Below are 12,830 nucleotides of genomic sequence, written 5' to 3'. Positions count from 1 at the left end.
GGACAAGCCCAAAACACACAAAAAGCTGCCGCCATTAAGACGAAACACAGCCAATATTTTTCCGACCTTTTTAAAGGCCAAACACAAAAACATTGTTTAAACACCGCCATTGTTTAAAGAAAACACCATTGAAATTTTAATTTTTTAAGGAGGGGGGACAGAGCTACTACTGAGGATCTATTGGACCTGCATTCTCCCCTTGTTCGCCATCGCCTGGTGCTACCACCGTCTCGACATTAGGGCTGGTTGTTGTTGCACCCTCCTCAACGTCTTCCTCATCGCTCACGGCACCAGGGGGGATATAGTCCTCGGGGAATGCAGCGTTGAACTGGGCAATATCTTCCTCAGGAGTCCAGTTCACATGTTTTCCCGCCTTGAAGTATTCCATCATCTCAGCTTTCATCTTCCAAGTGTAGTAACCAGCACACTCGAAAATCCTCGCCTTGACTTTGGAAAGAGACGTCTTCAGCTCATCGACCTCAGCGACCAAAGTCTCCTTCTCGGCATTCAACGTTGCTCCACCTGTAGCGCCTCAGCTCCGGTCGTCGCCTCCTTGGCCACGCCGCCAAGACGACCAACCTCCTGCTTTGCTTTCTTCATGTCGTTTTTCATTTTTACTATTTGATCCTCTAACATTATGACATGATGGCATGTAGCTAAAGCAGATTGTAGGGCCTGTGATTAACAAGAAAAGAAAAGAAATTCTAAGCCATTGAATGAAGACACAAGGACGGCATGCAATAAAGAGTAAAACAAACAAAGTAGGTCATACCTTCCAAGCATCCGAGACGCTCTCGACAGTTGTAGCAACTAGGGACAGGGACTCTTGACGCTCTCGGCTGGCCGGCATCCATAGGCGGTCAACCTCAGGCCAAAGCTGGACTCGTGGAGCAGCTGCCGACCCGTAGTCGTCAGGAAATTCAACCGTGAGCTTCCTCTTCCGAGAAGGAGGCGGCACCTTGAACTCAGCAGGATTGGACGACCCGGTCTCCCCAGTCACCGTGGCATCGATGGAAGCCTTTGGCGGCCTCGTAGGTGATATCACAGTGATGGGTTTAGGTCGAGACACACTCCCCAGTGCCTCCAACCTCTTCCTCAGCAGCGCATCCGCAGAAGGAGCCTTGCCAGAGCGTGTCGACGGGCCAGCTCCTGTGCAAAGCATTTTTGACGACACAGTCTCGTCACCACAGTTGTAATTTATTTTTGTTTTGAAGGGCGACGAACCCAAAGTTGTAAACTAACCCTAACACATGTTTACCTGTTGATGTCGAAATGTTTGCAGGCTCAAAGATCTCTTCTTCTTGAGAAAGTTCTTCACGATCGAACCTGATGCCGATGAAAGCTCTGTCCTTTAAAGGGACTCCTAAGAGTACGGCAGTCTTTTCTACAGCCTCGGCACCGACCCCGACTGTGTCGAACCCTAAAATAGCCAACTCCACAAAAAAGAACCGACCCATCCACCCGCGGTCGTTCGACTTGTCCGCACCAAGAAGAGCCTCTCTGTCATCCTTGGCATGCAGCAAATACCTACCAGCCCCATAGTTCTGGACCTTGTAAGTATAAACCAGGTCTTCAACCCGGAATTTCATGTCTAATTGACCGGCCAAGTGGTCAACCAAATGCATTACTTGCCTGACCTGCGGCATTAACTGCGCCGGCGGCACTGCCAGGGCCTTCAAAACTCCTCGCACCAGTGGCGAGAAGGGATAAATGTAACCAATTCTGAAGGGGTACTCATAAAAGCACACCCATCCGTCCGATGTCCAATCGGCACGTTCGTCGGGCTGCGGCAACCGAATTACCGCCGACGGAGGGAAGCCACACTCTTCCCTGGGCGCGACCATATCTTGTTTCCCCCGAGTGGTCGGCCGAGCATTCTTCTTGTCCAAAATATGGGTAGGGCTGAATATCCGCCCTTCGTCCAGATCGCACTCCACAACTACCTTCTTGTTCTTCGCGCGGGTGGATTTTGTCCCCATTCGTTGCGACATAGAAGAAATTGAAAAGAGAAAAGAGGGAAAGAAGATGGAAGGGAAGCGGTTACCTGAGAAAGGGAGAGAGAAAGGCGCCGGTTGTTTTCTTTTTCTGGGTAAGAGAAGAGAGAGAGTGCAGAAGTGTGTGGAAGTGGTTAAGCAGGCAGGCCTATTTATGGGCGCAGGTGAGCGGTTGGACTCTCCAAGAAAATCATCATTGCATTAACGCCGTCAGCGTTGGGAGGATCAAGAGGCAGTTTCCATCCTTTTCTCGTAAAAACCCATTTCTCCTTTTGAACTTCCCGGGATAAATTCAAAATGGGTTTTGGGGACAATTGTTAGGGGGGGAAATACCCTCTTGGTGACGTGGGCAGACGTGACAAATGGAGCCTACATGGCTGCCAGCAAGGCGTGTGGTAGCACCTTTCGGACTTGTTCTCAACGGCTGGAATCAATGCAGCGGTTACAAGTCGTTAATGAGCAAACCATCATTACTCATTTAATACACAATTATGTACAATTAAGTGTGAACGTTACACTCTTATTACGAAAGCCTATAAAATGGCTTAGTTATGTCAGTTTGTATATACGAATGCTAAGCAATAACAATACTCTCATTCCATGCTCTTACAACTTGCTCTGGTTACTCTAAATTATCTTGCTCAATCGATTGTCAGCACCATCATCAAGGCACGTTCGTCTCTAAGTAGAATTTTCCCAAAACAACGTCCTCTCTTGTGTCCAGGAGAATTGGTATCATGCTCTTTCGAAAGAGCCCAAGTACCATTTACTCGTGGGGCTTTCCTGTCTATCTTCTCTTTCTTCCCTGAGGAATCTGTTGCCTCACTAGTCTTTCCATCCTTGGAAGCGCTGCATATCTCTGTTGCGTGGATAAATGCTTCATCCTCGTCCAAGACTTCAGCCATAGTCTGAACACTCTTTTTAACCAAGTCAAACTTGAATGATCCTTTCTTCAATCCTCTGATAAAATTATCGAAGGAAACACCGTCGAGAAGATCTGGGATCTGCCCGGCCTCTAGGTTGAAGCGCTTAACATAGCTTCTCAGCGACTCATCCTTTTCTTATTGAATGCGTCCCAAATGCATGCTTGTTTTTCTTTCTTCGTTGTGTGCCATGAACCTGGTGGAGAACAAGGTTTGTAGCTCGTCGAAAGAGGCAATTGATCTTGGGGGCAATCGTTCAAACTATTTGGACGCCACTCCTTTAAGGGTGGCAGGAAAGTATTTGCACCATGTAGCCTCATTGGTTCCTTGAACATACATGTGGTGAATGTATGCCACTAGGTGCATGTCTGGGTCTGTGGTGCCGTCATAAGCTTCAATGGTGGGAGTTTTGACTTTAGGTTCTTTCGGGGCGTTCATTATGTCCTCAGAGAAGGGAGTGCTCATGTGCCTCAACGTCAAGTTATTCAACCCCTACTGAATATGATAGGTTGGTTCACGGCGGCTGGAGATCATACGAGGACGCATGCTCACTCTGTTAGGCGTCATCTGGGTCTGTCCTCGAGTAGAGGGGTAAAATGGGGGATCCTCCATAACTGGAGTTGATCCAGTGTTGATGGTTTAGATTCATCTTCGTAGTGTTCTTGACGTCTAGTGGATGGTCGCAAGATGGCCGGTGGGTTTACCCGGGAAGGTGGTCTCACGGCCTGCTCTCGCCGAGGCAGAAAGGCTTGATGGCCGCGGTCGTCCTCCGAGCGCTCTGCCAAAGGACTGGCTCCTCGGCTAGCTTGTGGACGGGAACTTTCTCCTGCTTTCCATACGTTGGATCTAAGTGGCATTCTGCTTATCCGATTCATGCCAAGACTGAGAGGCCTCTACAGAGCCGCCTTTTCAGTGTTGTAGATCAACATGTTTCTTCGTATTTCATCCTGTGACGTGGTACTCATCTGTTGTCGGAAGGTTTGATTCATTTGTTGTTGGAATCCCGCCAGAATTTCACGCAGTGATCCCACCGACACAGGTAAATCCAAATTTTCATCCAGCACGGCGTCTCAGATACTGGGGCTTAGACGGCCGCCTGGTGGAGGTGCTTCCAGGACTGGTTCCTCTTCTACGATCACCCACTAGTAGAAAAAACCCTTATTGCAGCGGGCTTTTAGACCCCTGTTGCAGCGTACATCGTATGCTGCAACTGGGGGGCCTGCAACAAGTCTGAACTTGTTGCAGCGTACAATGTTCGCTGCAAAAAGTGATTTGTTGCAGCGGGCTTTTAGATGTACGCTGCAACAAGTGCCAAAAAATTGGCAAAATTTTAGACTTGTTGCAGCGTACATATATATGTACGCTGCAAAAGACTCAACTTTTTGCAGCGTACATTTATTTGTACGCTGCAACAAGTCTGAATTACTCAATTTTTTTCAGCGTACATTTATTTGTACGCTGCAACAAGTCTGAATTTTTGCGAAATTTTTTTCCCTTGTTGCAGCGTACAACATATATGTACGCTGCAAAAAAGCACTTTTGGCGGGAAAATTCTAATTTTGTTTAGGGATACCTAGAGTGCCTTGCACCAAATATAGAAACCTGTCAAAACAATAATAGAATAACGCAACCTGTATAACAAATATAAAAACAACAACTGGAGTTTTGTATACTATTTATCCCAAAACCAAAGTGCACATATTACATTTAAATATATGTTCCAATTTCAACATAAACATACATTTTAATATAAAATTTATTCTATAACAACTAAACCAACTCGATCAAGCGCGCTAAAGCCAATAATAAATACTTGTTGGTAAAAAACTTAGCCCATTGCTCACGAACCACATCAAATTCCTCGCATAAGGCGCAATCCTCGGAGTGTAGACCTTTACAAAAACAGAAATTTAAATTAAACATTAGATTAAATACAAATTAAATATCACATTTTAACATTCAAGAAACTAATGACAATGTCCTAATAGTCTAAAATGAGTCCTTAGGTTCTTTAGTTCAAAGTTGGGAGCAAAAATGTCATTTTAGCCTAAATATGACCTATAACGACCCAATGAGCCTATAGGTGCATAAATAGATTGGAACGAGTCTTAGATCGTTAAAATTATGCATATTAAACATGTAATAAGTTTTAAATGAGTCATTAGGTTCTTTATTTTAAAGTTGGGAGCGAAAATGCCTTATTTTAGCCTAGATATGACCTATAACGATCAAACAAGCATTAAATGGGTATAAGTAGATTAGAATAAGTCCTAGAAACTCAAAACTAAGCTTATTAATCATATAATAATTTAAAAATGAGTCCTTAGGTTCTTAAGTTCAAAGTTGGGAGCGAAAATGTCATTTTAGCCTAAATATGACCTAAAACGACACAATGAGCCTTAAATATGCATAAATGGATTGGAACGAGTCTTATAAAGTTAAAATTATGCATATTAAACATGTATTAAGTTTAAAATGCGTGCTTAGGTTCTTTATTTTAAAGTTAGGAGCGAAAATGCCTCATTTTAGCCTAAATATGACCTATAACTATCAAACAAGCATTAAATGGGTATAAGTAGATTAGAATAAGTCTTAGAAACTTAAAACTAAGCATATTTATCATATAATAAGTTTAAAATGAGTCATTAGGTTCTTAAGTTCAAAGTTGGGAGCGAAAATGTCATTTTAGCCTAAATATGACCTATAACGACAAAATGAGCCTTAAATGTGCATAAATGGATTGGAATGAGTCCTAGAAAGTTAAAAATAAGCATATAAAACATTTAGTAAGTTTAAAATGAGTCCTTAGGTTCTTTGGTTCATAGTTGGGAGCGAAAATGTCATTTTAGCCTAAATATGACCTATAACAACACAATGAGCCTTAAATGTGCATAAATGGATTGGAATGAGTCCTAGAAAGTTAAAAATAAGCATATAAAACATTTAGTAAGTTTAAAATGAGTCCTTAGGTTCTTTGGTTCATAGTTGGGAGCGAAAATGTCATTATAGCCTAAATATGTCCTATAACGACCAAACAAGCCTTAAATGTGTATAAGTAGTTAGATTAAGTCTTAGAAACTTAAAACTAAGCATATTAATCATGTAATAAGTTTAAAATAAGTCCTTAGGTTCTTTATTTTAAAGTTGGGATCGAAAATGCCTTATTTTATCCTAAATATGACCTATAACGATAAAACAAGCATTAAATGTGCATAAATAGATTAGAATAAGTCTTAGAAACTTAAAACTAAGCATATTTATCATATAATAAGTTTAAAATGAGTCATTAGGTTCTTAAGTTCAAAGTTGGGAGCGAAAATGTCATTTTAGCCTAAATATGACCTATAACGACACAATGAGCCTTAAATGTGCATAAATGGATTGGAATGAGTCCTAGAAAGTTAAAAATAATCATATGAATCATGTAATAAGTTTGAAATTAGTTTTTAAGTTCGTTAGATCAAAGTTGGGAGCGAAAATGTCATTTTAGCCTAAATATGACCTATAACGGCCAAAGAAGTCATGAATGTGCATAAATAGATTGGATTAAGTCTTGTAAAGTTAAAAGTAATCATATAAAACATTTAATATGTTTAAAATGAGTCCTAAGGTTCTTTATTTCATATTTGGGAGCAAAAAAGCCTCATTTTAGCCTAATATGACCTATAACGACCAAACAAGCCTTAAATTTGCATAAGTAGATTGGAATGAGTGTTAGAAAGTTAAAACTATTCATATTAAACATGTAATAAGTATAAAATGAGTCCTTAGGTTCTTTAGTTCAAAGTTGGGAGGGAAAATGCTTCATTTTAGCCTTAATATGACCTATAACGACCCAATAAGCCTTAAATGTGAATAAATAGATTGAAATGAGTCTTAGAAAGTTAAAACTAAGCATATTAATCATGTAAAGGGTTTAAAATGAGTCTTTAGGTTCTTTAGTTCAAGGTTAGGAGCGAAAATGTCTCATTTTAGCTTAAATATGACCTATAACGACCAAACAAGTCTCAAATGTGCATAATAGATAGGATTGAGTCTTGAAAAGTTAAAAATAATCATATGAATCATGTAATATGTTTGAAATTAGTTTTTAAGTTCGTTAGATCAAAGTTGGGAGCGAAAATGTCATTTTAGCCTAAATATGACCTATAACGGCCAAAGAAGTCATGAATGTGCATAAATAGATTGGATTAAGTCTTGTAAAGTTAAAACTAATCATATAAAACATTTAATATGTTTAAAATGAGTCCTAAGGTTCTTTATTTCATATTTGGGAGCAAAAAAGCCTCATTTTAGCCTAATATGACCTATAACGACCAAACAAGCCTTAAATTTGCATAAGTAGATTCGAATGAGTGTTAGAAAGTTAAAACTATTCATATTAAACATGTAATAAGTGTAATACTCTGAGAAAATATGTAGCTTTTCCTATTTGGTTTATTGTTCACAAATCAGGATCTTTGGACAACAACAAATGCTTATTAATCCAAGAAGCTTTTCCTATTTGGTTAAAACCCACACATTATTCACAATCTTCAACTTTTGTGATAATCATAAATCATAATGGACAAGCACTGTAGAATAGAGGTAGTCTAGATGCCTGAAAAACCTATAGCCTGGATATCGAACCTCCTAGTTAGATGAAAGCTCATACCTGACCAGATGCGGCCAATCCATCAGTTAAAAGAGAGACAGCCAACCACACTTGCATACAGATTTGATGAGCAGCCATGGCTAGAGGACCTTGACGAGCAGCCATCGAGGTCCCAATCGTCATAGTTATCAAAACAGCCACAGTTCTTCCAATCAGAAATCCACCTGGAAAAAAGGTAAACATAAGGAAACAGACGGCAATCCAAACATGTACGAGTAACACTTTAAGTAGGTACAAACAATGGCCACTTAAGCAGACTAATTTAAGAAGTTTGTAATGGTGATTATTAAGTAGAAGGTTATTAAAATCAATGTGTTGGATAAAATTTCAGACTGTATTTTCTTTCTTATGCCAATCAAGAACATCAAAGATGAAAACTTTAAATGTGTGAAAATTATAAAGAAAGAACAGTTCAATAATCTAGAAGATGCAATCAAATAGCTTTCTTGCAAGTACTTAACTTTAACTGGGAGACAACTTGTTTGGAAATGATTGATCTAAAGTCCCTTTAACAATAAATGGTGGTAAAGGTGATGAGCTTATAAGAATTTTCGCAAGGAAATTCCATGTCAAAGTCCATAATAAGAATTTTGTATCTCAAGATGAGTTATTCATGGACAAGGAAGGTGGAGGGTATTTCAATACCCCAGGGGAAGACCCTTCTGTTCTTTTGCGTGTAAAAGAAGATCATGATGGTGCGGAGCCTTCTGGAAACTCAGTTGCAGCAATCAACCTTGTCAGGTTGGCCTCAATTTTTGAGAAGCAAAAAACCTAAGATGTATAGAAACGGGTGCACGTAGAGAATACATGCTTATAAAGGGAACCCGATATATAGAAAGGGTCATTCTCCTCTTTCTGGAGAATCAGATGACTTGAAAAATGAGAAAGCCAGAAAAGAAGACAAAGAAGGTGAAGAGATATACATGACTCCTATATAGAAAGGCTCATTGCTAGTGTGTTAAGTCAGTTGGGAGTGAGTTTGTTGGATACTGTTTGCAGTTGTTAGGTCAACATGGGCCATTGTTGACTTGAGCTGTGTATGGTCTGGTGTCAAAAAGTTAGCAACTTAATTAGTTCATATCTACTTAACAATCAGTATGTCATATAAGAATAACAAAAAACCTCAAACATCCACTAACCTCAATATAATACTAAAAACTATGTAAACCATGTAATAATACAAATCTTGAAGAAGAAAGAAGAGAAGCATACATTTAGCAGCACATTCAGAAACACATTCAGTACAGGAATGAGTTCCAACTCCAGCAGCATTTCCAACACCAGCTGTCTTATTTAATCATTAAAAACACCATCAATTTCTGAAACCTAAGCTCGACGCCTCTCCATTTGCTTTGCTGGTGTTGAACAATGAAACCCAAATTATCACAAATCTATACTATTGTAGTGAAATTGCAAAGCTATATTCAATCCTGAGACATTAACATCTCAATGAAAGAAGAATTTTAGTAAAGATGGATTCAATTCTTCTAATAATATGAAGTGAACATCCTAATTCCCATCAAATGACAGTATTACTTGATAAACATGGTATTTCTCAGCTCTAATCGTTCCCTAACTAAAACTTTAAGTCTTATTTTATTTTAACTTCTTCAAAGAGATTAAAGGCAAAATGATGGTTAACAAAACTTAAATAGTTCATATCTGCCATAAATTACTATATCATACAAGATTACTAAAACCTCTAACAATCAGCAAATCCAACTTCAATCAACACTAAAAATTATGTAAATCTTAAAGAAGAAATAAGAGAAGCATACCGATGCCTATACTTAAAGAGCAGTAGCATAACCAAAAAGAATCAACCTCAACCCATATCCCAAAATCTAAGTGCAGAGTTTGCGGATGAAATCCTGATAATTAAGCGTCCTCAAATCCCTAATTCTGAACGAAAGAGGAAAAAAGGAAACCCTAGCTTAGTAGATCGTTCCCTCTTTCGATTAAAAAATAAAATGGAGCCAAAACCCTAAAATTTGGGGGAAAATAGTTAATTCAATTTTACAAAAATTGAATAAGCCGAATCTTAAATTGAATAGAGATATATACCTCCGTAGTGCATAAATTCACTTAAATTTGAAGAAAAACGGGCGGTGGTGGTGGTGGTGAGAAACGCGATTGGTGAGAAACGGTGGTAGTTGAACCCAATTGGATCTCCATCGGAAGGTGGTGAGACGGTGGTGAACGCGGCAGAATTTCGAGATTACAAATCCGTCTTACCCTTGGTGGCCGGCTTTCGTGAAAGAAAGGTACAGGTTCAGAGAATTGAAGATGGGAGGACTGAGAGGGTAGGCTGGTAGCTCACTAGCTGCTCGTGGTTTTTCTTGGAAGAGGAGAGGGTTTCGAATAAAGGTGACGACTGGCGAGGAGGCCAGAACCACCGACGAGTAAGCTATGGCGACGCAGGAAGGGTTTTTTTTGGGGACTACGCAGGAAAAGGTAAGGGAAGAAGAGGGGAGTTAAGCGCGAGAAATGAAATTTTAATATTGCAGCGAATTTTTTTTTGACCCGGGCTATTGCAGGGGGCTTTTAAATGTACGCTGCGACAAAAATAGGTTATTGCAGGGGGCTTTTAAATTGTACGCTGCAACAAACTTTTTTGCAGGGAACAATTAAATTGTACGCTGCAACAACCCTTTAAAAGGTTTGACCCGCGTTGACCGACTGGTTATTGAAGCGTATTAATACATGTACGCTGCAACAAGGGGGCTGCAACAGGGGTTTTTTCTACTAGTGACCTCAGCCTCCTGGACTCGGCGCGGCGTGCTTCCAGCATTTGCAACTCGATTTGCTTCCTCTATATGGCGTTGGCTCCTTTCCCGAGGCCGTCTCTCCTCTACTTCACCATTATACTCTCCTTCAGATTGTGGCTCGGCCATGATACTATACCTCCCCACATACGGCGCCAAATGTTGTAGGATATTTTACGGTGATGACGTGTCACGCGTTCCTCAGAGGTATCAAGTATGAGCTGGCACGATCTTCTGGCAACCTGCAAAACAAGAATATTCCTGTAGGAATATTTCCTCCGATGCTTAAGTAAGTATAAGCTAGAGAGAGAAGTAATTTGTAGAGAGAAGGCAGAGCAAAGATAGTTTAAGGTAGGTGGGAATGAATTGAATGCCCCCTTTTACCTAGGGATCTGCACTATTTATAGTGCTAGGGTTTCTTGGGATTTGATCCTATCCCTAGCTTGATGATTGGGTGCTTTTCCCAGATTAGGACATGTATCTGATAATAGAAGGTCTGATTTAGACCCGTTGGGCCCTTTTCATGTTGGGCTTCCCTGCAAGCTTTGGGCTTTTTGTCATGATTTGGCCAGGGACTCTTCCAATCAAATGGGTTCATAGGCTGAAGAGATGGGCCCTGGGTCTTAAGGCGGATATGGGCTCAGTATGGATTTTGGGTATCCATGCTGGAGAATCTTTGTCTTCCTCTTTGGCCATTATAGTAAAGCCATGTGGCAGTCTATTATTTTAGGCCACATCACCAACAAATGAAAAACATGAAACTTAGGGTTCGTTCGGTCTTATTTAATTTTTTTTCTTTTCGGTTTTCGATGTTTTATAAAACTAAACAACCAAATTATAGAAATCACAAAAAAAGATGTTTAGTTTTTTGTTACCAGTTTTTAAGTCAGTGAATTGGAGTTTTCACTTCTTGACTAGATTTATATATTTCTCTCGTCTTTTGATCATTGTTCTCTTATAGTTTTAAATCCACAAGAAACTTACTAAAAAATTCATATACAACTAGTGTTTAGGTTCGGGTGACGCCCCGGGTTATTGCATTAGTAACATTTATATTATTCTTATTTGAAAGTTACATTTATTAATATTTGTTTTTGCAATGATAACATATAACATGTTATAGCTTAGTGGAGAATACTCCCTTTGTCCCTTAATACTCGACCTGTTTTGACCGGACACGCTTGCCAATGCACAACTGACCACCAATTTCTTTAACTACATATTATAAAAATTTATAAAATATTAATATTTTCAAAATATATATTAAGATGAATCCAACAATATATTATATACTAACATTTGTTTTCATATACTAGAAATAAAATAGGATCAAAGTGAATTATGTCAATAGTGTAAAAAGTCAAAACGGGTCGAGTATTAAAGGACAGAGGGAGTACTTCTTTATCTAAACCCGAGGTCAAGGGATCAAGCACGTAGCGCGCCACATGACACATAAACTTCTTTTCCTATTTTTTTTTTACACTAGCAAAAATTAGTAACGCCCCGACTTTTCGGTACCTTAATTATCGGTAATAAGATAAATTAAAATAATATCGGAAAAATTTAGAACGTAATTACGTTAATAATCGTAATTACAGAATAATAAAAGAGGCTTAAAAAGGTGGGGTGTTACATCCTTACCCCCTTAAAAAACGTTTCGTCCTCGAAACTGGATATCTCAAAACTTAAGTCCAGTTTGAACTCAGATACTCAAACTATGACATACTCATTTAACAACCAAAAATATTAATCACTTCTCTTCAAACACTTATTCTCATAACTTAACATCTAATAACCCAAATAACGGTTAAACCTCAAAATATTTCTCATATCCCAAAGATCATACCCAGGCAGTGCAGAGCACTTCCGGCAGGGCTCCGCTCTGATACCATACTGTAACGCCCCGACTTTTCGGTACCTTAATTATCGGTTATAAACCGTACTTAACTGATCATTTGCAGCGGAATTAAGCATAATTAATCTTGGGACCTGTGGGTATGGGCCCACAAATAAAATAATCCTTAATAACATTCCATAAATAATACCACTTTCCCAAAAATAAATATAAATCAATATTCTTATAACAACCTCAGTAACAGGATTTCCATAAATAATAATTCCTCATCTCGATATCTCCATAATAAATAACCAACTCCAGTAATAACTCTTCTTTGAGCAACTTGAGCTCCTTAATCGAACCTGTGTATCATTGTAAATATAGCAAACAGGAAAAACAAGAAAATACAAAAATGAGTGGAAAACTCAGTAATATTACTCCAGCCCGTCAAAACGGTTTTATTTTGAAAATCGCACATGTCAATCATTAGCATTTATTGTTCGGAAATAACTAAATTAATCTCGTTATCTTGAAAATTGTGTCGGCAATGAATCATTTCCTTTACAGCTCATTGGCAAGTACAGGTTTTGGCTGGACTTTTCTTACATCTTTTCAGGGAGGAACTGTTTCCCAAACTTTAACTTTAACTTGCCTCCA

At 39.2% G+C, this 12,830-nt stretch overlaps 1 long non-coding RNA gene across 2 annotated transcripts; it reads right to left on the bottom strand.

Annotated features, from left to right (window-relative positions):
• Positions 1 to 4,592: 4,592 nt before the first annotated feature.
• Positions 4,593 to 11,453, bottom strand: LOC130462790 (uncharacterized). 2 transcript variants are annotated; one of them, XR_008923579.1, is made up of 5 exons: positions 9,636 to 11,453; positions 9,350 to 9,473; positions 8,784 to 8,926; positions 7,572 to 7,735; positions 4,593 to 4,809 (listed from the first exon to the last, which is right to left on the bottom strand). It is a non-coding gene; the product is annotated as an uncharacterized lncRNA (long non-coding RNA). The 2 variants fall into 2 exon arrangements; XR_008923578.1 differs by having other exon boundaries at positions 9,350 to 11,039.
• Between the last annotated feature and the right edge of the window lie 1,377 nt (positions 11,454 to 12,830).

The sequence above is a fragment of the Spinacia oleracea genome, chromosome 6 (assembly GCF_020520425.1).
Source record: "Spinacia oleracea cultivar Varoflay chromosome 6, BTI_SOV_V1, whole genome shotgun sequence".
Lineage (NCBI taxonomy): Eukaryota > Viridiplantae > Streptophyta > Magnoliopsida > Caryophyllales > Amaranthaceae > Spinacia > Spinacia oleracea.
The sequence above is the reverse complement of the archived record's forward strand: the minus strand, read 5'-3'. Positions and strand labels throughout refer to the sequence as shown.